Here is a 25,913-nt window from a genome sequence, read left to right as displayed (position 1 = left end):
CTGCATCCATTTCTCTATGGACAGACACTGTGGTTGATTTCATACCTTGCCTATTTATTATAAAAGGTGCTTCACTAAACATGCTGATCAGTCAACATACACAATTCAAATTCTTTATACATGTACCCAGTAGTGAGATTGCTGGATTACAGGGAAATTCTATTATTAAGTTTTTGAGGAATTTTCAAACTGTTTCCATAATGGCTGTACTAACTTACATTCTCACTATACAAGTATTCCTTTTCTTCCACATCCTTGCCGGCAATTATCTTTTATTTTTTATAATAACCCTTCTAGCAGGATTTTTAAAAAATAACAAAAAAATCTTATTATTGGATCAGTAACACTGTTTATTGCCTGAATTCAAGAAAATCTTGGAAAGGAAAAGGATAAAAAGAATAATTCCATCACTCAGAGATAACTTTTGAAATGATACTGTGTTGTTTTGATTCAGCCTTCTTCCCCTAAGCCACACACACACACACATACACACACACACACACACACACACACGTGCATCTGACATTTTTTTTCCTCCTTTACAGCATCCAGTGAGTATCAATCTTCAGAAATATGCTCTAATTACAGCACAGGCTTCTTCCGACTGAGTCGCAATGCACATAAACCTTCATTTAAGGTTGGTGAGAATATTTTCACCGTTTCAAAATACACTTCTTTTGCCCCATGTTAGCTCTTTATCCTAGAATTTTCTGTCATCTACACTTGCAACTCGTGAATACATGAATATAAATGTCAGTTGTCCTCTTGATGACCACTCTTGATCAAGATTGGGTAAAAGAGGACAGGTTGACAAAAACAACCAGAAGTCGGCTTCTCCTTTCTGATTCTTCTCAGTCAAGCCATCAGGACTTGGCCATCTTTATTTAAGCATCCTTGGAGCTTGCAACTGACATTTATCCCTTGTGTCCAACAGAAAAACCTGAGAGTCATTGTTTTCCCTAAATGCCTGACTAAAATCAAGTTATACTCAGTCAAAGGCGTTCTCTTCATCTACCACTCGTTAACCATATCAAAAATGGAAATGAGTTTAGTTTGGCATAACTCATAATGTCATTTGGGAAGGAGGCAGAAGGACCTGCGCCAACATTAATGTGCACTGTGTGAATAATTTACTTTAATTTCAATTACAGCACCAGGATGGGATGTAGGAAACCTTCCCTGGAGCTGTGCTAAGCTCGGGGATTTAACTTGGTTAGCTGAACAATTTAGATAGCTTAGGGACCTAAATTTGAAGCCAAGATGTTATGGTAAAGATGCAAAATAAATAGTGGTCGTCTGTGGTGTCTGCAGGCTGCACAAGAGGAGAATTAAAAGGTAGGAGGAAAACTGCAGGACTTTTGAATGGTGGGAAGCGGTCTATCCGCAACCTGTAGGAGGCGGATGTAGAACGTGAAGCGTGAGGTAGGTCAGGGACAGCACGAGACAGTAAGTAAAAAGAACTCCTGACCGCAGAATGCATTTCGGGAAATGAGGTGGGCAGATAAGGAGAAGGCAGCATACAGGGGCTTTGTTTGCCTTTCAAAGGTTTGGTGCTGTGTTAATTATCTGGAACTTTTGCCCAGTTTCCTACAACTCCTCAAAAATCAGTCACCATATTGTGAGATAACTAAGCTGGCTCTATCTTATTGCTAGTTGATAATTTCCCAGTTCCTTCTTAAGTATTCTACTTCAAGTTATTGTCCCTCTTTTGGAAGTTTACAGATGCTAAAATTTACGTTAGAGCACACACTTGCTGGTCAGGACAGGCCCAATGTGACATTGACTGAAATCTCTTCAGTCCCAGCCCCTCTGGCCCCTCCTTCTATTTAGGGCAATGTGATGGTGAATATTCTGTCAACTTGTTTGGGTTAAGTGGTCCCAAGGGAGCTGATAACATATTATTTCTAGATGCGTCTGTGAAGAAACTTCCGGAAGAGATTGGCATGTGAATCAGTAGAACCCACCCTCACCCCTGCAGGTAGGCATCATTGGTTCCACCAGGACTCAAACAGAGCACAAAGGTGGAGGAAGACTGGACTTTGTTTCCTTCTTGTGGACCGGGACACCCATCTTCTCCTGGTCCCTGGGCATTAGAGGTTCTCGAGCCGTAGCTCTGGCACGTACATCAGCAACAGCCTGTGATTTCAGTCCTTGGACCTCAGATCGGGATTTACACCATCCACTCTCCTGCTCTCAGGTCTTTACACTCATATCAAACCGTCTCTCAGCCTTTCCTGGGTCTGTAGCTTGTAGATGGCAGATTGGGAGACCTCTTGGCCTCCCTAAGCACATCCACTAAGTTCCCTGTTACGTACGTACAAATCTGTAGATGCCCTATTCTCCCTTTTTCTTTTTCTCTTTGGAGAACCCTCAGCCACCCAGCACCTTTTGGTGTATAACCTTCTGATAGCCACTTCTCACCTCTTAAAGACTGGTCTGAAAGTCACAGGCGATGCAAAGGTATCTAGCTTATGAACACGTGATTAGGGATGGGGTGGAGAAGGTTACTTCTAATTTCAAAGACTGCAACAGATAGATATTCTTTGGTTTGGCCAAGGCAATAAAGGAAGTAGAAAACAGAGGGGCTCCCAGTCTCCTCTTTGCTCCCGTAAGCCTCCTCAGCCAATCAATTATTCTAAGTCACTGAACAGCATAACATGGAAGTGTGCAGACCATGCAGAGATGCAGGTATTCACTTAGCACAACTTTATGCAGAAAGAACTCTATTATTTTCTTATGAAAGAAGGAACAATTTTGAATATACTTTTAAAACATTTTAAAAAGTGGATAATTCAAATGTTACATATTTAACAAAGCAGCCTCATTTTCATCCTGAAAGTAACTGCCAAAGTACAGCCCTTGGGCCAAATCTGGCCCACTGCCTGTTTTTGTAAATAAAGATTTATTGGAACACGGCAATATGCATTCCTTTACATATTTCCTACCATTGCTTTTGTGCTGAGACAGCAGAGTTGAGTGACTGTATGGCCCACAAAGCCTAAAATATTTATGATCTGCTCCTTTACAGAAAAAGTGTGCCAAGCCCTGATTTCCACATTAGTCTTCACACAGAAATTCAAGGAAGGGAAATTCTCACACGTAATCAGCAGGGAGTAGCTGAATTTCTCCAATTGGAAAGGCTGTATGTGTAGGAGATGCTTCTTTAGAAAAATGGTGTTATATGGGCCAACTAAAAACCTCTGTGGAGGTACAGAGAATGTCCACCCTTACCCTTTGGTTCTGTAACAAAGGGTCTCACAATTGCCCTCCTCCTCCCCCACATCATTAACTCTCATGTGCAGACCATAGGCTGAGCATGACTCTGCAAAACATCCATAAATAAGATGCCCTTGTTTTCTTTGAAAAGCTACAATTTGATTCACTTTTCTGGATGTATGTTTTGATGACATTGTCTTGATTATGGAGTAAGCCTCCAAAAGATAGGTGTTTATCATTGTCATTTCAAAATCACGTTCTTCACTATGTTGAGAGGTCATACATATCTGGATATTACTGAATTAATTTTATCGGAAGGCCATTAAATTATAAGACATACGTTATCTAATCTAAATGGATTTCCTCTCCTTAATGGAAATCTTGTGGAATCCACTAGGAAAAATCAAGATATGTTCAAAGGAGTTAAAGTTACTAAAGCTGATCTTCCAATAAGCATAACTCAATGTTTCCAGAGCACTGGTTCTCAACACAGGTATAAGGAAAACAACAGCCAAGATCCTCAACTCTGCAGAGAGGCCTAATGGAACAAGAAGATATTAGGATGAGAGATAAAGGTTTAATTTCATTTTACTGCATATGGATTTTCATTTTTCCCAGCACCATTTGTAACTCCACTCAAAATGGATCAAGGACCTAAGAATTAGAAGAGAAATCCTGCATCAAGTAGAAGAAGAAGTAGGCCCGAATCTTCATCATGTTGGCTTAGGACCAGACTTGCTTAACAAGACTCGTAAAGCACAAAAAATGAAAGCTAGGATCGATAAATGGGATGGATTCACACTGAAAAGCTTTTTCTCAGCAAAGGATACAATCAATAATGTGAGAAGAGAGCCTACAGGGTGGGAGAAAGTCTTTTCCACATGCACTTCAGACAGAGCACTCATCTCCAAAATTTACAAAGAACTTAAAAAATTGTACACCAAAAATACAAAGAACTCAATCAATAAACGGGCTAAGGAAGTGGACAGACACTTCACAGAAGGAGATATACAGGCCACTTAAAAAATATACGAAAAAGTGTTCAACATCTCTAGTAATTAGAGAAATGGATAAAGAAACTGTGGTATATACACACAATGGAATATTACTCAGCCATAAAGAAGAATAAAATTATGGCATTTGCAGGTAAATGGATGTAATTGGAGAATAACATGCTAAGTGAAATAAGTCAATATTAAAAAATCAAAGTCCTAATGTTTTCCCAGGTAAGGGGATGGTGACACATAATGGGGGTGGGGGATGGGCGGTAAGAGAAGAATGGAGGGACTTTAGCTTACATAGAGGGAAACGAGAGGGAGGAGGGGTGTGGACATGAAAGAAGGTGGACTGAGACAGACATCATTACCTTATGTGCATGTATGATTACACGAATGGTGTGAATCTACATCGTGTAGAACCAAAGAAACAAAAGGTTGTGTATGATTCATTCGTGTACAATGAATCAAAATGCAGTCTGTAAAAATGAAAAAAAAAATAAAATTGACAAAGTAAAATAAGAAGATATTAGGAAACACATCAATATGAATAAATGGAGAATAGCTTCCACATACCGGAGAAAACATTTGATCTTTGATGTTTGCAGACTGACTTATTTCACTTAGCATGAGAGTCTCCAGTTCCATCTATTTACCAGCAAATGCCAAACTTTCATTCTTCTTAATGGCTGGGTAATATTCCATTGTGTTCATGTACCCTGTTCATGTATTCTTAGTGAAATAAGCCAGTCCTGCCCCCCGAAAAGGTCAAATATCCTCTCTGGTATGTGGACGCTAACCCATAACAAGGGAGGGTAGTGGGGGAAAGGATAAAATCCATTGGATTAAACAAAGGGGAACGAAGGGAAGGGAGAGGGATGGGAAAAGGAAATAGTGGGATGAATGGGACAGAACTTTCCTATGCTTCTATATGAATATGCCACATTTTCTTAATCCGTTCATTGGTTGAAGGGCACCTAGGTCAGCTCCATAGCTTGGCTATTATGAACTGAGCAGCTATAAACTTTGATGTGACTGTGTCACTGTAGTATTCTGATTTAAATTCTTTTGGATATATGCTGAGGAGTGGGTAAGTGGGTCAAATGGGTTTCCATTCCTAGTTTTTTGAGGAATTTCCATACTGCTTTCCTCAGTAATAAGGGGTGGGGAGAAAGAGAGAGAGAAAGAGACAAAAGGGGAGGAAATTCCATCAAAATAGAAGAAAGGCCAGTAAAGGAAGGGAATTGCAGGGGAGAAAGGAAGGATGAGATAAGGGAAGAATAGGGAAATGAATCTGTCCAAGCATTTGCATTCACACGTGCACACGCAGATAGAACACAGCCAATCTCAACTTCAAGTAAATCCACAAGACAATAAAAAACAAACAATCAAAACTTTATGTAAGCCAGGTGTGGTGTAATCCCAGCGACTCGGGAGGCTGAGGCAGGAGGATCACGAGTCCAAAGACAGCCTCAGCAAAAGCAAGGTGCTAAGCAACTCAGTGAGACCCTGTCTCTAAATAAAACACAAAATAGGGCTGGGGGATGTGACTCCAGTGGTCGAGTGTTCCTTAGTTCAATCGCCAGTGCCAAAAACAAACAAAAACAACTCTAAGTAAATTGCAGAAAACTCAGTAGAGTACAGGAAGGAGAAGGGAGGGGAGGTGCTAGGGACTGGGTTGGAGCAAGTTATAGTCCATGATTTTGTGATTATGTCAAATTCCATCCTAATACTATATATAAATGAATATATATAATAAATATATATAATAAAAAATAAATATAGAGGAAAGGCAAAGTATTTTGCTTTGCATGGCATACAATAAATGCAAAGGGACAAGAGGAAATCGATTGATCCCGCAGAGGACAGCAACCAATGTGAAAGTCCCATTGCGCCTTCCTGATTTGCAAGATGGCTAAGCAAGGAGTGTGTGGAAGTCGGAGCTACCTTTCGGACCCTGGTGTGGAGACTCTAGTCGTGGATCCCACATGTCCTCCTCCAGCAAAGGGAGGGCCAGATCACAGTACCGTACTCTCAGTACTGAAGAGTGATCAATACACCCTGTCATTCAAATATTTATAATCCTATGATTTTATCCACCCGACCAAAAGGAATTGCTGAGATGTGAAATAAATCTGCTGGATCTCCCCACTTCAACCGCGGAATCAATGAAAATGAAATCTCTGCACCTGCAAAGATGGTCATGGCCATGCTTTGTGATGATGGTCGGTCGTGGACTTTTTTTTTTTTTAATACCCTGTTGGTCTTGCTACCCTTGTTTGATTTGTGTTCATGGAATTCTTTTTATAAAGGATGGCTGAAAATCATTCAGATGTTTTCAAATGGGAAATACACCCAAGGCGTCTTCACATATGATCCTCAGTTCAGATATTCAAAAGTTTCGAGTAAAAACCTCTGGAGAATCCAGTTGGCTGTGGTTCACACACCGAAAACACACGCCTTGTCCGGCGGTTTGTCCTGGGGAGTTAAATGCACGTGGCGCCATGGAAGTGGGTCTAGGCCCCATCGCCTGGTTTCATGAGCTCATTCGTGCACTCGGTGAAGACAGATTCTCGCCCACTCTCCTCCGTCACCCTCCAATAATAATCACCCCACTGATTTTTAGAAATTGACCTTTAAGGATTTAATCTACCCACGAACGCCTGCCTCACTCCCTGTACCGATGGCATGCCCTCATTTGTAGGACCATAAATAAAATCTTGTAAATGGTCAGCAAGCGTCTTAATTGTGTGAGGGAAGAAACCAGTGCGGTTTCAGAGCTGGGAAAAGGTAATTGAAGCAACTTAAAATGGAAAGGCTTTAGAAGAGCACGTGGGCAGCACTGAACAGAGGTCATGGATAAGACTGAAGGTTAAGGTGCGATTACCGGAAGCCCCCAGCGACTGGTGGTTTAACGCACCGAGAGTCTTTCTCTCCTGTACTCGTCCCGTGTGAAAGTGACCAGCACTACTTTGCTCTCCAGTCTGTGGTGAGGACTTTGGTTTCTCTGTTTCCCACACTTGGGAGACCAGGGTGACCAGATGGAGGTGGGGAAGGTACTCAGCACGGGATGCAAGCCCGGGTTTCCCCCCGTTAGGATAATGTTTCATTATCCTATTCTTTGGAAATGAGTCACTAGTCTGACCACACTCTGCAGCGTTACCTGGTGGGAAGGTACCTAGAGTCTGTTCTGGTTGATTCTTCTTACCGGCAGAAGGATGCATGAATACTTACACCTGTGTGCTCTGGGGCAACACAAGCGGTTCTAGACACACCTGGTGCTTCCTCTACAAGGGAAATCATTCTCTACCAGAACCAATCATCACTCCAAGACGGACGTTTCCTTTTTTGGAGGAACAGTATGAAGAAATCAGGGTTGGGGAGTCTGGTGTTTTTGCTACAGGGTGTCGCTGTTTCTAGGCACTCTCAGTGAGCACAGATCCAACAGGCACAAACAAATACAGCCCACTGTTTAGTCAGCTTTTTCACTGCTGTGACCAGAGGACCTGACCAGAACAATTGTAGAGGAGGAGAAGTTTATTTGAGGGCTCACGGTTTCAGAGGGCTTAGACCTTTTAGAAGGCTGGCTCCATTCCTCAGGGTTCAAGGTGAGGCAGACCATCATGGTGGAGGGTGTTGTAGAGGGAAGCAGCTCACGTAGTGATCAGACTCCACTCTCCAGATGTAAAATATATACCCCATAGCCACACCCCAATTCCCACCTCCTCCAACCACACCCCACCACTTCAGTTAACTCCACTGGGATTAATTGGCCAGTTAGGTTAAGACTCTAACCCAATCATTTCTCCTGAACCTTCTTTCATTGTCTCACATGTGAGCTTTCGGGGGACACCTCACAGCCAAAGTGTAACAGCCACACATACACACATATCCGTGCTACGATCTGCATCTGTCTCTATTAAAGTAAATCCCAGCTTAGGGTGCTCTCGGGCTCCGCTCCGACATACAATATCCATTCTAGCATTTGCCCTGTGTTTATTTGTGACTTCCTTCTCTGAGAGCAAGGGACGAGGTAAAGAAGCCTGGTAACCCTAGTTCTCCAGTAAACCAGCTGTGTTTGTCAATGTCTTCAGTTCCAACATAGGACAACTGTCCTTCAGGATCCCTGCAGGATTATCGACTACCCTTAAAGATACCAAAAGCTGTGGATGCTCAAGTACCTTAGCTAAAATCACCTTGTATTTGCATGGAACATAGGCACAACTATGTACTTTATATACTCCCCAGGTGACACATAATTTATAACACACATAAATGCTACATAAATAGTTGGTATACTGTATTACTTATAGAATAATGTCAAGAAGAAAAAAATCTGTGTGTGTTCAGTTTAGACACAGCTCAAAATATTTTTGATGCACAGTTGCTTGAATCTGCTCTTGCAGAACCCATGGACACTGAGGGCAACTCTGTTGGTGTTTGGTTGCTTTTCTTCTAGGCTACCTTTGTGTCTATTGAGGGGTAGATCTTACGGTTTTGGAAAGTCGTGGGTTACTGTTCGACCGATTATGTTTGCACCATGAGTTTATAAAGAGATTTGGTCCTTTCTTTCCCTTTGGATGCTGAGTATTAGTGCCCTGATTGTTATTTTTGGGATGTGAGGTGTCCCCCAAAAGTTCACTTGTGAGACAATGCAAGAAGGTTTGGAGGAGAAATGATTGGGTTATAGCCTTGACCTAATTGGTGATTTAATCCCTAATGGGAATAACTCAGTGGTGACTGGAGGCAGGTGAGGTGTGGCTGGAGAAGATGGTTTACTGAAGGGTGACTAAGGAGTATGTATTTTGTATCTGGAGAGTGGAGTCTCTCCCTCTGCTTCCTGATCACCATGTGAGCTGCTTCTCTCTGTCACACTCTTCCTCCATGATGTTCAGCCTCACCTCAAGCCTAAGGAATAGACCTGACCTTCTATGAACTAAGACCTCTGAAACCGTGGGTCCCCAAATAAACTCTCCTTCCTCTACAATTGCGCTGGTCGGGTCCTTTGGTCACAACAGTGAAATAGCTGAATCACAGATCTTGCCCTGACTCTACTTCCTCCCTCTAGCAATACGTTACGTGTGGTATTTGCTGAATAAGTATGTGGGTATCAGTGAGCTCCTTCTCCTTTCCGTTTTCTCTTCTCACTGTTTTTATACTTAGTTCATTTAATATCCACGTATGCACAGTGTCAGATTCTGTAATATTTGCCTGCAATTTTGATATCTTTATTGTCACTAGGTATTCTTGGCTTGGGCTTCTCAAGAAGATCTTACCTGCCTGCCTGATTCTTGTCCTTTCTCAAGATGAAACTTTCACAAACTTTCATCATCCATTCAGCCTTACTTAGAGTATAAAATTTAGTTGTGAACAAAAACTTTTGGCTTTTTTATTCCTTGAGTATCCCTGACATTATGCTGAACATTTTTCTGATATAAAGTGTTGCTCTCAATAAGGAAGATTTTGATCTTATTTCCTTCCCTTACTAATGAATATTTTTATCTGAATATGTAATTTTTTTTAATTAATTAATAAAGTCAAGTCATTTTACAAAATATAATTGGATGATAGATTGTTCTGGTGGAATAGTCTAGTGGATAAAAGGATGTTCCCAATTAATAACTAGATTCCATTTGTCCCACTCCATCCACTGAAAAATAAAGCCAGTTTTAACTTTTGCATAGTTGTGTGTATGTGTGTGCATGTGTGTGTGTGTGTGTCTGTGTGTCTGTGTGTTCCACTGTACTTCACGGCTTGTATTTCTACTTTAACTGTTGACTCTGTCAATGGTACTGGATCTTCCTTGCCTGTCTCCCATAGCTAGGTTAAATTACGTTTACAGTTTTGAAAATTTTAATATTTGACTATTGCTTTTTAATTGTGTTGCTCTTCATGAATTTTCTATTCATATTTTATTCCCAGTGTAGAGTCTCCTTTCTGTAAGTTCTATTTTTTCATTGCCCAGAGTCCATCCTGAGTTCTATCAGCTCTGTTTCCACCTGCTTATTGCTGAGACACTGTCCCTGGGTGCATCTATGTCTGTTTTATTCTGCTGTCTTATAACTTCCAGAAGCTCCTTAACTGTTCAACTAATAATACCAGGTGACCATTTTTAGCTGCTTTTCCACTTTATTTCTCATATGCCTCTATAATTTGTCAGTTGGTTATTCGACTTGTTTTCCTCTTTAGTAATGCAATACCTCTGGTTTTTGAATTCACTTGCAATTCCTTCCTGATGTCAGGATTCCATGAGAGTAGAAGCGTACCTCGGAAGACAACAGCTTAAGAAATGAGCGCTGATCTGCACAGACTTCCTTCTTCCCAATTCAAGAGCCCCCACCTCTTTTGCCACCTCAAGGTGTTTTTGCAAGAAAAAGAAAAAAAAAAAAAAAAATGCCTTTCGGCTGTTCCCCCACACTGCTGAGTTACTTTCTATCCCACATCTGGTACACGAACATCCTGCCTCCTCCCACCTTTTGTTACTGTGTTTTCCCTCTGGCGGCCTGAATCCTATTCCCTGCTGCCTTGGTGGGTCTGGGTCATTCTGAAGTAGAGGGATTTTACTTTATCCCTGGAGGGATTTGTGAGGGTCCTTGGGAACCTCTCCGTGTAGCCTAACAGGATATAGGAGAGCCCCCTGTAATTGAGAGGCATGCATACCTCTCCCAGGTTCTATAACTTTGTATTTTTTTTCCCCAAACATACACACTGAAGAAGCAATGTCCAACACAGTTGGCTTCCATATCCACACTTGTTTTCAATCCCAATTCAAAGAATTTAGTCTTCCCATTCGGTCTCCTGGACAGTCATATTTAAAAAAAAAAAAAAAATTTGTTGTTGCAGATGAACAGAATACATTTACTTTATTCATTTATTTTTATGTGGTGCTGCTAAAGCTCAAACCCAGGGCCTCACGTGTGCTAGGTGAGCACTCTGCCACTGAGCCACAACCCCAGCCCCTGGTACTTATAATTTTTTTATAGCTACTCTTTACCATTTTGAGGTAATCACCTTCTGTTTGTGACTTGAAAGGATTTTTACAAATCATGACTAGCTTTGGGATGTTGCCAAGTTTCATGCAAAAATTGATATAATCGTGTGATTTTTTATTCTTTAACTTGTTGATTTAAATTGATTTTAAAAACATTAAATCAGTTTGGCAGAACTGGAAACAATCCCTCTTGATTGCAATTCTTTTGATATATTGTTAGGTATGGTTTGCTTTGATATTGTTGAGGACTTTGGCTCTAAATTTCATGAGAATTGGTTTGTAATTTTCTCATTCTGTTTTGACTTTTTCCTTGGGGTGGGGTATAATAGTAGCCTAGCAAAATGAGTTAACAAGTCTTCAGTGCTCATTTTCTAGAATAGAGTATAGAAAGTTTACCTTTCTCTAAACTCTTGGTAGGATTCTCCAGTAAAACCACGTGGGCCCAGAGATTTCCACCTCAGAAGATTTTTACCATGGTGCTCTGCAATTTTCCAGGAACAGTTTATTTCTGTTTAGTTGTCGAATTTGTGATGGTAAAATTGTTTAGAATTTCCTCTTACTAATTTTCTGCAGATAATAGACTATAATGATTTATCCTGTTTTCTTCTGTATGTTGATGATTTTTATCTTCTGTTTTTAATCTTTTAATTCTCATAGAGATATATTAATTTAATGGAATTTTCCAAAGAACAAATTTTTTGAATCGGTTTTTCTCTATTTTTTCTATTTTCAATTTTATTGATTTTTTTTTCTTTTTTCTTTCTTTTTTTTTGGTTGTACTTTTTTCTTTTTGGTGTTTTTCTTGCTATTCTCATTTAGTCTTGAATTAGGAAATGGAACAAATTTGGTTTACAAAATTCTTGAAGCTGGGAGTCCAAAATTCACAGAATGAACCTTTGGATTTGAGACCCAGGAGAACAGAGATGATGTCTGCTAGAGAATTTTCTTTCATGTGTGGGGGAGAGTCTGATCGATCTATTCATACCTTCAACTGATTGGATAAGGCCCACCCACATTATAGAGGGCAATCAGCTTACTCAGTGTTCATTGATTTAAATATTAACTTCCTTCATCATTAATTTTGAAAATTGACACATAAAATTAGCACAGTGATCTTACATCAATATCTTCCCATCTGTTTGCCATATATATTTTCATTCAGTTCGAAGCATTTCTGATTCCTTGAAGAGGTTGTCTTTGGCTCATGGACTATTGAGAATTTTCTTGTTTATTTGCATTTAGACATTTAGAATTTCTTTGCATTTAGACATTATTCTCTTTTCTTCCTGTTACTGAGTTCTGACTTGATTCTACTGTGACCTGAGAAGATACTCTGATTTCAATTTACTTAAATTTGCTGAGGTTTGTTTTACGGCCCTGGACAAAGTCTATCTTGATACATGTTCCATGAACACTTGGGGGAAAAAAAAAAAACCAAAACTGTGTATTTGCTTTTGCAGTCGAGTATATGCCATTTTTTTTTTTTTTTTTTTTTTGCCCTCTTGGTTTCAGATGAGAAATCTAATGCCATTAAAACTGAGGTTGCCTGAGTGTGGTGGCATGTGCCTGTAATCCCAGGCAGGCAGGAGGATCGAGAGTTCAAAGCCAGCCTCAGCAAAAGTGAGGCACTAAGCAACTCAGTGAAACCCTGTTTCTCAATTAAATACAAAACAGGGCCAGGGATGTGGCTTACTGGTCAAGTGCCCCTGAGTTCCATCCTGGCATTCAAAAAAAAAGATGCTGCTTATGAGATACTCTTTATTTCTTATTGTCTTCACCGGCAATTTAGTTTTTTGTTTTTGTTTTTTTTTTTATTTTATCTTTTAACTTTTTACAGACTGCATTTTGATTCATTGTACACAAAGGGGGTACACGTTTCATTTCTAGGGTTGTACACAATGTAGATTCACACCATTCGTGTAATCATACATGTGCATAGGGTGATGATGTCTGCCTGAGTCCACCATTTTTCATGCCTCCCTCCCTCTCATTTCCTTCTACATAATCTAAAGTTCCTCCATCCTTCTCTCCGCCCCCCCCCCCCACCCCTCCACTCCCTTATATATCATCATCCACTTAATAGGGAAAACATTTGGCCTTTGGTTTTTTGGGCTGGGCAATTTAGTTTTGATGTGTCTTCATATGTGAGTGTGTGTATGTGTGTGTGTGTGTGTGTTGTGTTCTTTAAACTTACTCTTTTTGGTGATTGACTGGCTTTCTTGAATCTATAGGTTTGTAGTTCTCATTAAATTTGAGCAATCTTCAGAAATTATTTCTTCAAACATTCTTTCATCCTCACTCTTTGTTATCTCCTGGGATTCCAAGTGGTGCCCTTAATAGTCTAGGTCTATCTTTCCTCATTAATCTGTTTCTTTTGTTGTGTAGAGTACAGGAATTCTATTGATTTCTACTCAAGACTGGCTGACCCTATTGTCTGTCACCTCCTCTCTGCATTTGGACTCCTTACAGAGTTTTCAATCTGTGTTTTTGTATATAGTCATTTCTAAGTATCTGCATAAGGTTAGTTACAGGACCTTCGGGGATGTCGAAATCTGGAGATGCTCAAAGAAGTGGTGGAATTTTTATAAGAAGTGGTGGAATTTTTGCATTTAAGGTATGTGTCTTGTGTACTTTGTTTTCCCTTGACATCTAGGGAATACCTAATACAATATGAGTGCTATGTGCATACTTGTTATATATGTTGATTAGGAATGAGAAACAGGGGCCCTAAATTCATAACTATTCAATATAGACACAGTTAGGAGGGGATGGAGGGTTGATCCACAATGGTTGGTTGAGGTCCCAGACATGGAACAAGTATTTACAAAGAATAACTGTATGTCAGCCCCATAATTTACACTTGCCTCTGTTACATACCATCTATTTCATTGCTGAGACTTCTTATTTTTACATTTGTTTCAAGAGCATTTGAAATTGCTAGATGAGGCATTTTTATGATGGCTGTTCTTGTCAGATCCTTGTCAGAAAATCCCAGCATCGAATTCAGCTCAACTCAGAGCCTTTTCTAATTCAAGTTGTGCTTTTCTTGCTTCTTGGGATGACAAATGACTTTGAATTGCATCCTGCACATTTTGTTGACTATATTATGACTCTCTGGGTCCTATTCAAGGTTTTAATTTTAGCGGGCACTCACCATGTTATGTTTAGCACATTCTTGTGAGCTGGAGTTCCAATGACGATTTCATTTTTCCATGCCCCGATGGGGTTACTTTGGTCTGCTGGTTTGTCTGGCACTGATAGAATTCCTACTATCTCTGGATGGTGCTACCTGATGGAGCTTCCCAGGTGGGTTGCTGAATGTCGCTCCATGAGGGAGGCAGCCAGGCAACCCTGGACAAAGAGATTTTCCAACACAAGACATTGCTGTTGGTTGTGTCTGCCAGCCCTGATGTTTCCTGGTGGGGAAGTGGACCCCTGGGGACAATTGTCCGTGAACAAACACTGACTAGGACAATTCTCCTCCCTGTCTGTGGGGACCAGAGAGCACTCCCTACCCTGGTTTGAATTCCTCTGCTTGTCTCAATGCAGGGCACAGGAGTCTCAGGCCTGTGGACACAAAGGGGCTTCTTTCCCTGTCTCTACCATTGCGCATGGTGAATCTGTTGTATCTGTATGTGCACACATGATATTGAAACAGTCAATATTTAAATACTTGGGCACAAGCAATAGCACTAAGTCAGGCTATTTGATCTCCGTAACCCAGATGGAGAAGTCTATCCAATCATTTGCTATTGTTTTTAAGTGTCTATTAACCTTTACTAGGATGGAGATGAGGACATCTAATTTTAGAAGCTGAACATAATCGTGTCACTAAGCAATTCTATGCAATACAGAGAGGAGAGTAACTTGTTTGGGGGTTTATCACTCAAGAATTTCACCCCTGTTCTTAGTCAAAATGACAGTGTCGATTCAAGATGATGAGAAGAATGAGTGAAAAACAAGGGACAGAGTACAAAACAATCATTTTGTTATAGAAGACCAAGAAGATGAAGAGGACTTATGGGGAGAAAGGAGAGGTGACATTGAGCATCACTGTTTCTTGCAAAAAATGAGCAGAGCAGGTGTCTTGTACAGAGACCTAAGGAAACAGACCCCAGTGTGCCTACGACCCACTCCTTGGATACAAACCCAAAAAACGTTCCTTAAGTTCTCCTTTTTTTTTTTTTTTTTTCTTTTTCCAAGGAAATATTGGTCTTGGGAGAATTGGGTCTAGGCAAATATTGTTAAAGACTGTTTTTTTAATTATTATTTTTATTTAGCTTTTAATTTTTTACTGACTGCATTTTGATTCATTGTACACAAATGGGGTACATCATTTCATTTCTGTGGTTGTGCACGATGTAGATTCATATGATTCATGTAATCATACATGACCACAGGGCAATGATGTCTGTCTCATTCCACCAGAATGTTTTTAAGAAGTTTTGGCTGGAAGGCAAGTCAAGTATTTTCAGAACAGGCCAGTGCAGCAATGGAGATTAATTATGAAGAAGTCACTAACATGGACAACTTGTTAGAACAAATATAAAAATTAAAAAAAATAATAATATAATAAGTAGTTCACATGTCTCTGTATTAGAAAGACCCTTCGAAAGGCCAGTGCCAGAGAAGACTTTCATGAAGCGTGTAGAAGGACCGTGACCCAAGGAACTGGTACCTATAATAGTTCCATTTGTCTTTAATATACTGCATAAATACCTGCCCACAAGCATGCACGCACACACACACACACACACCCGCACACTAAAAAAAGAAACTCATTTAACTAAATGGAAAGTTCCTAGCTGTAAGATTGTAATGCATGATTTCTCTCTCTCCTTCCTTCCTCCTGTCCTTTCTTTCGTAACGCTGCCTGTCTTAAGAATACATTGACCTATTATTTCCATAACGCGTACTTAGTTTGACTAATTTGCTCATGGTGACCACTTTCAATTTACTTGATTATTCTGAAATCTCTTTGTGGCATCGGTTGTGGACGAAGGTTCTTCACCTTATTTTTTCTTCTTCTCGACTTCCTTTCCATTCACCCTTCACAATGCTTGCATCTGATTATCTTGTAGCCCATTCCTGCTCCCCTGTGTGACGTGGATGAAGATTTTATTTTCAAGCTGTATTTGCTGTATTATAAAGAAATTAAAAAATGGACTGTGATAGCCTCAGGGAAGCAAACTAGAGCAGTCATCACGAAACATGCTGAAATTTTTTGAGCAAATTTTAGAATCTATTTGTCGTCTAGATTTGGTGATTACATTTTGAAGCCACAGATCTTTATTTCCTAAAAAAACTGAGGGTCCTTCAGAGTAACTTTGTGTTTGCTTCCTTTAAAGCTGACTTCTCTTTGATTGCCAGAACATTTCATTCTGTTATACAAAACTCACATCCCTTTTATTTTCCATTTTTCCATTCTAAGAACAGTCAGCAGGAATTGTGTTCAAAAGTGCCCTGAGAACAGGGCATTGCTCTCTGGTCCGAATGTTAGGCCACCTTCTTCTTGTCACTCTCAGCTGGCTGTAATTTAAGATATCAGCCTTAAATTATTTAGTGGCTTATAAGTATAAATAATTCACCAGTCAACAACTATGGTGACAGCTCATTAATCAACCCAGGAACATGGGTACAGGTGTCAGGCGTTGGCTGAGTCCTGATGAGGTCAACATGCTCAGGGCCTTTCTCTCTTCTTTTCCCTCCCTAAAACATGACCCATATTGCTAGTGGATTGAATTAATTGGGGCTCATATTGGGAGGTGAACTCGGGAACTCTAACCTTCAGAGATGGAACCAAACTCCCTTACAGATGTAGATGCAGTGTAAACTTTTCTGATGCTGACTAGTTGCAACCGTTTTATGATATTACCAGAGAAAAGGTGCAGAGAAAACAAGTTAAGCTTTATAAGAAAGTCATGATTTTTTTTTTTAAACACAGCATCATATTTTGTTTTCTGTTGCTATTGCAAAATACTTGAGGTGGATACTTTAAAAAGAAGAAAGTTTCTTTAACTTGTAATTTCAGGGCTGGAAGTCCAGGATTAGGCAACCCAGTTGTTCTGGTCTCTGATGAGGGTCTTATGGCACATGCCATTACAACAGCAGGAGCATCTGGGAAGAGATCACATGGCAAGACAGAAAGTCAGAGGGATTCTGTGGCTGGATCTGCACTTTTTCTAATAAATCCTTCTTGTAGAACTTAACCAAGATCCCGTGAAAGTTTCGTTCACCACTTCTGAGGGTGGTACCCTCCCATCCAATGACCTAACTGCTTTCCACTAAGGCCAAGTCTCTTAAGATTCTACCACTTCAACACTGTCAGGCTGCCTGCTATGCGTCTAGCACATGGATCCTTGAGGGATGTGCACACACCATGTAGCACATAGGGAGGATGTGATGTTGAATACTTATTTTTATCTTTCTTTCTTGTCTAGGATGGTTTTTAGTGTTGAAGGATTATTTTCTAAATACTTACGTTCCCTTTCTTCATCCATCTTCATCCTTCTAGGAGGAACATGATAATTCCCTTCCAAAACCTTTGAAAGCTTTGCTCATAATTCATGTTGCTGACCTTTTTTTTTTTTTTTGTATTAAGTGTACTCCTCCTAAATGTCTGTAGACTGTTAAAAGTCTACATCACTTTCCAGTAAAAACAATAACTTATGTTTGTTTAGAATCTGTTCAAATCTACAACCGATGAGGATTTTCTTTTAATACGATTGCAGACTCTCTACAGAAGGAAACTGGTAAGCTTCAAATTATTGTCTGCTTCTGCAGACCTTCCTTTTGGACATTAAGGAAAGGAGAAAATAATAAGACAAACAGTTAATTTCCTGAACCCTCTCACAGTTTCTAAGTCTCCTTGCCTCTAAGTCTCTCCTCCATGAACTCACTGAAAGTACAAGGTAAGTTCCTAAATTTTCTTCTGCCTTGTTTCCTCAAGAAAATACTTCATCCCTATGATGGTTTAGATAAGAGGTGTCCCTCAAAAGTTCATGCAAGAAGCAATCCAAGAATTGTCAGAGGTGAAATGATTAAATTATGATTGATTATGGACTAACTGGGTGGTAACTGTGGCCAGGTAGGGTGTGGCTGGAGGAGGCAGGTCACTGGGGCAGTGCCTTTGGGGTTTATATTTAGCCCCTGGTGAGCAGAGATCTCTCTTTGCTTCCTGGGCACCATGTCCTGAGCTGCTTCCTTCTCCTGTGCCCTTCCACCATGAATCTCCCTAATCATGAGCCCAAATAAACTCTTCCTCCTCTGCATTGCTCCCTTCAGGTCTTGGGGTCACAGTGACAATAAAGCTGAATGAAACATATCTTGATCCAGCTGCTTGTTGTCTCCATGAGTAGGGTCCCAGTGGGCTTGGGGTCTCTTTGCCAGATGGAGTCCTTATGAAGAGCGGCACGGTGGCTGGAGAAAGACGTGCCCTTCCCAGCTCTGAGCTGCGTTCACAAACCTGGTTTGTGTCCAGACCCAACACAAACATGAGATCAGCTCCATTTGCTTAGAAAGCCACAGAAGCTGATTAACAGGAAGCCCCACACATTCCCGCTGAAATTTAACATGGATTCTTTTCCAAGCAGCAGTAAGAGCGGCCCACGCCTGTGCTTGGGTACCTCTTCCCTGTCTTCCTGTTCCATTCATCTTTGCCCTCATTCCAGCAATTTCCATTTACAGCAAGCCTCTTTCCTTGAGCTCTCCACAGACGGAGGCCCTGGTCTCCCGAGCTCCCCTGTGGTTTCTTCAGCCATGACGATCACTCTACCATGTCAAGTCTCTAATCTCAGAGCCATCATGTCTTCAGGGCCTGCTTGCCATGCGCCAAACACTAATTAGAAATCATTTTTCAGGCATTTTTTATCATTTAATTCCCCTCATTACACAAACATTTCAACAAAAACCGTCCAGGTTACAGAACTCCGTGGCGTCAGAGTGAAGATGTAGTTTAGCTCTGTTTGACTTACAGAGCTAATGGCCCCAAATGCTCAGGTGTGGCTCCAGTCTGGGGTGAGCACTTTGTAGGACTTGCTTCCCGACTTCCGTCTGAGAGGGTCTCCCCTTTTCTACTACGTTCCTATTGTCCCTCAATTTCCTTCTCCAATGGAGCCTCCTCTTTTCACCAAAGCTGAACAACCCAGCTGTTTGTCTCCAAAATCTGACTAAAATCGCCATTTCCCTCTCTTTGTCTCTTGATGCAAATATGTGAGTCCTTCGATGGGACGACTCAGGTGACTTTCTGCTACCCCTTCAATGGTTCAGATTCACATGATCTGAATAAAGCGTTTGGCATCTAATTCTGAAACAAATCAGGTAGCAAATTGCGGCTCTGAGTTTTTTTTTTTTAACACCATGTCGCTCTTGGCTTCTGCAGGTCTTTCCTTCCTCCAGTTTCTTCTTGCCCTGGGGTGGTCACTGTCCCCTTAAGATGTCACTGCGTGTCACACTCTTCCTGAAAGTTCGTAGTGGGGAAAGTAGCTAGAAAGGTAGTGGCACGCAGCAGGGACCAGCTGCCCCCGCTCTCCAGTGCACGGGGTTCTTGTGATGAGGTGTCTGGTTTGGTCTTGTTTGTTGGTTCTTGGTTGCTGCCAGCTTCCTGAAACGTTCTCCTGATGCTCCGCATATTTCCTGCTCTCTGAACTTCTGCGACCTTGTGCCCACACTCTGCCCATCCCTGGCCGTCCCCAGACGGCCTTCTGCTTCCGAGAGTGTGGTGCAGCTCATCTCCTCTTGTTCTGGCCTGTTCTGTTGCAGCTCCTCCTAGAAGACGTGCTTTTCACCAATAAACCTCTTAAGGACCCTTCCTGTTTTCTAACAAAAAATCCACCCTCTTCACAAGGGATGGACTGCGCCGTGCTTCTCGAAGGCCATTTTTCCTATATTATACTCAGTCAGTTATTTGCTAAGTGAAGAAATTCTCTTTGCATACCTACCAATAATTTGGATATACATTTTAAAATAAACTGGCTTATATAATAAAACTATAAAATCATTCCAATGAGCCTATACTTACCTTCAATAATATACTTTGTATTCATTTGGAACCTTCCATAGCAACTCTTTGAAATAGTCCCAGGACTTACGCGACAGTTGGTCTAGATATTTACTCAATTGCTTTTGCTCAGCAGCTACAGACACATACGATTCAAAAGCCAAAAGCCACCGTTGAAGAAAACGGAGGGTGTAAATATGCAGGAGCCGGGCACATGCTCTGCTTCCTCTGGGGGAAGCCCCCTTGTACCCCAACCCGGGCTGGTAAACCTCAGCCTGCAGCCTAGCTTCCTCCCACGGTCAAGTCTCCCTGGCTTCCCCTGGACCTCACCCATGCCCAGCACAGTACCACTTTGGATGGTTTCTCCATATCCTGTGCCCAGGACACCATCTGGCACAGAATAGCCACTCATCCTGTTTGCGTTCAATTAAGAACCACGATGATCCTATCCCAGAGGAGCTCACTGCCGTGAGAAAGAGCGCTACCGTCGATCCAGAGAAGAGCAGAGGCGGTCAGTTGGAGAAAAGGACAGTATAAGCCATGTTCACACCATATCAGAGCAGATGTTGAGCCAGCAGCTCAGTACAAGCAAGTGACCATGTATTGGGGGTGCAAAAAAACCCCCAGAGCTTTGATTTATTCTATTAGTAGATCTCAAATTTTTTCATTCATCACTTGCATATTAGAAGTATAGCAAGTTAGGCAGATTCATTCCTGAATATGTGTAAGAAAATATGGTTTATCAGTATGGTTACCTGTCCAAATGGCACGGGGCTTGGCAATAGAGGAGCTGCAGATAAAACTCTTGCTGTGTAAGGAAAACTAGGAGAAGGGCTTATTTATAAAAGGGAAACATTCGTTTCCACGAATTAAAAAAAAAAAAAAAAAAAACAGTGACCAAATCTCAGGGGGCACTCAAGGTGAGGAAAATTGTCACACCCAATATCAGACAAATGTCTTTGATTTTGGTAAATGTGTCTTTGACGTCCTTTGTTAAAAAAAAATTTATGGACTACATTTTGATTCATTGTACACAACTGGGGTACAACTTTTCTTTTCTATGATTGTGCATGATGTAGATTCATGCCATTTGTGTAATCATACATGTACACAGGGTAATGATGTCTGTCTCAGTCCACCATCTCTCCTGCTCCACTCCCTCCCTCCCATTTTCCTCTACTCTATCCAAATTCCTCCATTCTTCTCTTACCAGCCTGAGTCACCCCTCCCCCATTACATATCATCATCTATTTATCAGAGAAAACATTCGGCCTTTGGTTTTGGGGGCTTTGCTTATTTCAGTTAGCATGATATTCTCCAATTCCATCCACTTCTCTGCAAATGCCATAATATTATTATTCTTTATGGCTGAATAATATTCCATTGTGTACATATACCAAAGTTTCTTTATCCATTCATCTCTTAAAGGGAATGTAGTTTGCTTTCACAACCTAGCTATTATGAACTGAGCTGCTATAAACATTGATGTGGCTGCTTTACTATAGTTTGTTCATTTTAGGTCCTTTGGGTATAAACCGAGGAGTGGGATAACTGAGTCAAAAGGTGGGTCCATTCCAAGTTTTCTGAGGAATCTCCATTTGTAAATGTGTTTTGACATCCTTATTAATCAAATAAACAGAATAACCATTGGAAAATGCATATGGTAAAGAAGAATTTTTTTCTACAAATAAATGTTAAGAAACCTGGACCCTTAATTTTCAAAATATAGCTTAATTCTGAGGAATATATAGTATATTTAGTACATGATATTTAATGGTATTGTTGGTTTGGGATTCTTGTGGCTCATAGAAGGACAACTCTCTATGAGGGTTTCATGTGGTTTTTCCAGTTACCTGAGTTACGCTATAGGACTTCTTGTACGTGTTTGTTGACAGGAAGAGGGTCACCAGGTCCCTGCAAACAGGGCCATTCAAACAGTTCACCCGTAACTTCCCAGAACACCAGTTCAATCCTGGACTCAGTGCTGGGTACACGTGGGCCTACTGAAATGCCTACAATTCTTTCCATGTGGAATTTTTTCTTAAAATTAACTAAATACTTAATGGAAAGATTTTCTGGACACCTTTCTCTCTTCCTCTTTTTTATAATATGTCCCTTGCAGTAAGCAGCAGTACCTAGTAAGCAGACAAAACAAATCGATCATAATCTCTAGGAGCAGATTTTAAGCCAACTTAATGCCAGATATTTTTGAATTGTGGAAATTCGACATCTGAGGATTGATTCATCATCCTAGGTAATTGAGTACAGGAGATACTGCACAATAAATATGACCTCATCTTATTAGTTCTGGAGGTCCGTTTGAAATAGCAGCATCTCTGGATGAAAGGGTTTGGGAATGGGAAGTCACCCATTGCACAGGCAGCGAGGACAGAAAAGGTAGGAAATGGTACCGGTAGCATGTAAACGTCCTCTTTCTGGCACATGCAGTCACTTGAACTACTAAGAACATATACTCAGTCCATTCTGACAAAGGGAACAGAAGGTTCAGAACCAGATAGGTGACTTTATTCAGAAGGCAACTCTTCTCCAAAAGCGCCTCACCTGTTTGCAATTACTCTCACACCATTCATTTCCCCCACAATTATGTTCCTAAAAACACTGTGGTGGGTGGACCTCCCAGAGGTTGGGAGAATTGTCACATGTCTGTGTCATCGGCAGCAGATTAACGAAGTTTTGTCAGGATCCTGAACACAGAACCCTTCACAGGACCAGCCAGTCCTGCCCGGTGTGAGAGTTACTAGTACTTAGCACACGACCAACAGAGAGCATCCCAGGAACATCCAATGGGCCCCCAGTTCTGCTTCTTAAGGTAGTTCTTTTCTTTTTATTGAACAAGTGCCATGAGAATTGACGAATTTCTTCCTGTTTCAGGAAGCAAAGCGGGAGGATGTTTCAGTAGTACAGCTCCGTGTTTTAATAGTGCAGCCTCAGTGTTGTGTTTTTGCCATGTTAGCACCTGAAACTCCGTGTCTGTGAACACAGGGAGCATGCTCTGGCTGGCTGTTACTCTGGAACTCAAGGAATAGGAAATATTTCTCCTGCGCTTTTAGAAACCTAACTCACCAGATTCATTGGCTTTACACACCTATAATCATATCATCATTTTTCATATTATTTTCCCTATGCAATAGGTTTTCTCATATTTTATAAGTAGATAAGTGGAATGCTGAAATAGAATGGTCTACATAAGGACCCACTTCAAACAAAGAGACTAAGGGACAACGGTCCTTTTATTCGCGTACCTACCCACATGTCTAAGAAACTAAATATTTTAAGCACAGAACCCTATTGGAAAATCCCAAAGTATAAAATTCAATCAAAGAACAAGTTTGCAAAGCATTAATAAAGAATATATAAGCTATTTTAGAGAGTACACTAAATTTCCATTGGATTTGAATTTTAAAAAAAGGTGCCATTTAATGGTCCTTAGGTCACAAAGCTAAAGTACACAAGTTAAAAAAGAAAATGATCAATCAAAATGTGTAAAATGCATTCTACTGTCATGTACAACAATTTAGAACAAATAAAAATAAGATTTTTAAAAGTGAATGTAATGTTCCAAACCAGGAAACTATTCCAGTTTACACTATTGCACAAATTAGATTTGGAGGTGCAAAATACTTTAAATGCATATGTTAAAATGTTTATATACAATATATCAAATAGAATGCATCTATAAATAGAAAAAAAGTATTTATAAATGAAACTTTTTTCCTCTGGATGATTTTGAAACTCCTTGGTGTCATTTTTCTAACAGAAAATGAAAACATAAAGAAAACATAAAGTCAACAAGGTTGAAAATAAGGGCAAATGTTATCCAATGCCTTTCCTGTTGCCGTAGAGATATATGTTGACAGTGAAGAGCCAGGATGAATGTGCAAAAGAAAGTCTTCCAAAATAGGAGAAGGTCTACACATCCGCTGTAAATCACGGGACCAGAAATCATAGGGGTTGTGGCTCAGTGGCAGAGCACTTGCCTAGCATATGTGGGGCACTGGGTTCGATTCTCAGCACTGCATAAAAATAAATAAATAAAGTACAGGCCTATTAACATCTAAAAAAAATTTTAAAAAGAAGGGTCATCTGTCCCTACTTTAAAGGAAACATTTGTATATTCTATGAAGAAATTAAATTTCCTGAGTATGTGGTGCACTTGAAAAAGTATTCGAACACTAATTATGTTTGAACATCACTGAGAGACACAGTGACATGAGCAAGCAGCAGGCTGGAGGGAGAGCGGAAGGAAGGGAAGATTAAGTGGAGAGAGAGGAGGGGAGAGAGAGAGAGAGAGAGAGACAGAAAGAGATTCTATTCCACAAAGAATGTATTAGACCTACATAATAGCTTTACAAAAAAATATAAGAAATTTGAAAATCAGCCTTGTTAAGAAAAATTGTTACAAATAGAAGCTGGAGAATGAATAATTCCGGGATTTTAAACATATTGTAAAATCTGAGAGTGAAATCATCCCAAAACCTGATCCTCTTGTGAACTTGGAGGCTCTTTCCTGTCTCCATGAAGGACTAATCTTTTGTTATGTTGGGGTGGGTTCCTCACCTCATCTGGATCAGCTTTCTTTTTTTTTTTTTTTTTTTTTTTTTTTTTGACACACTTTTGTTACTATCGTGTGATGTCTAGGCAATGTCGATGTATCAAGGATGAAACTGCATCGTTCCTCAAAACTTAAACATAGAGCAATGCTCAAAAATCTACGCTATTCCTTGCAGTACTGGGAAATGAGAAGTAGCAGTCAGCTTCATGTCCACAGAGCAAATGCTGCTTCACCAAAAAAATCATATTTATGTGTAACTATGAAAAAATTTTGAGTACCCCCAGAAAATAATGTGTGCGAGTAAACTGGAAGGAGAAATGATTTCAAAGCAAATGAACTATCACCACTTCTCTGTATTGTTATTTAAGAGATTGTTAGCATCAATTCAGAAACTAACACAAAATCTGTTTGCCTTTCGTAAATTTGTGTTCTCCTTTTTAGATGTGTAGCATCAGTTACATGTAGGAGAAATCCCTTTCCAGACTCACCAGGTCCTTGACCCTCTCTGCTGTGGCTAGTAGAAAAGTGATTTCTTGCTGTGGTTCACAGCTGGGCTCCTTGGCTAACACCTACCAGCTTGGTCTAGAGATGGATTGAGGCAGCAAAGTGCTTGCTACTGTAATTTCTACCAGTGTTATCTACAAAGAATACCACAGGCTGGGAAGAACAGGTGTGACTATTGTTAACTGGTTTTGGCTTGCAGAAGACAAGGAAAGGGCCATGAACTTGGCCTCCAAGCAGACGTGGCCCCACGTGAAACTTCCCACCCAGTAGATCTGGCCCTGGAGACATTTTTCATGCCATATAAGCCAGTGCTGCAGAAATATATGAATCAGGTGTCTCCAGAGAAATTGAATCAATAGACAGATGATCGGGAGAGGATAGATAATGTGGAATTCATTATATAAATTGATTCCTATGATCATGGAGACTGAGAAGTCCTATATCAGACTGTGTGCTAGTTGGAGACCCAGGGATGCTGGTGGCATAGCTTGGTCCACATCCAGAGGCCTAACAACCAGGGGGACCAATGGAGTGACCTTGAATTCTTGCCTGAATGCCTGAGAAATTGTGTGTGGGAGTCACTGGTGTAAGTGCCAGGGTCCTAAGTCTGTGGGACATTACTTTCTGCTGTCTGAC

The sequence above is a fragment of the Sciurus vulgaris genome, assembly GCF_902686455.1.
Source record: "Sciurus vulgaris genome assembly, chromosome: 14".
Classification (NCBI taxonomy): Eukaryota; Metazoa; Chordata; class Mammalia; order Rodentia; family Sciuridae; genus Sciurus; species Sciurus vulgaris.
This window is presented reverse-complemented; position numbering follows the sequence as displayed.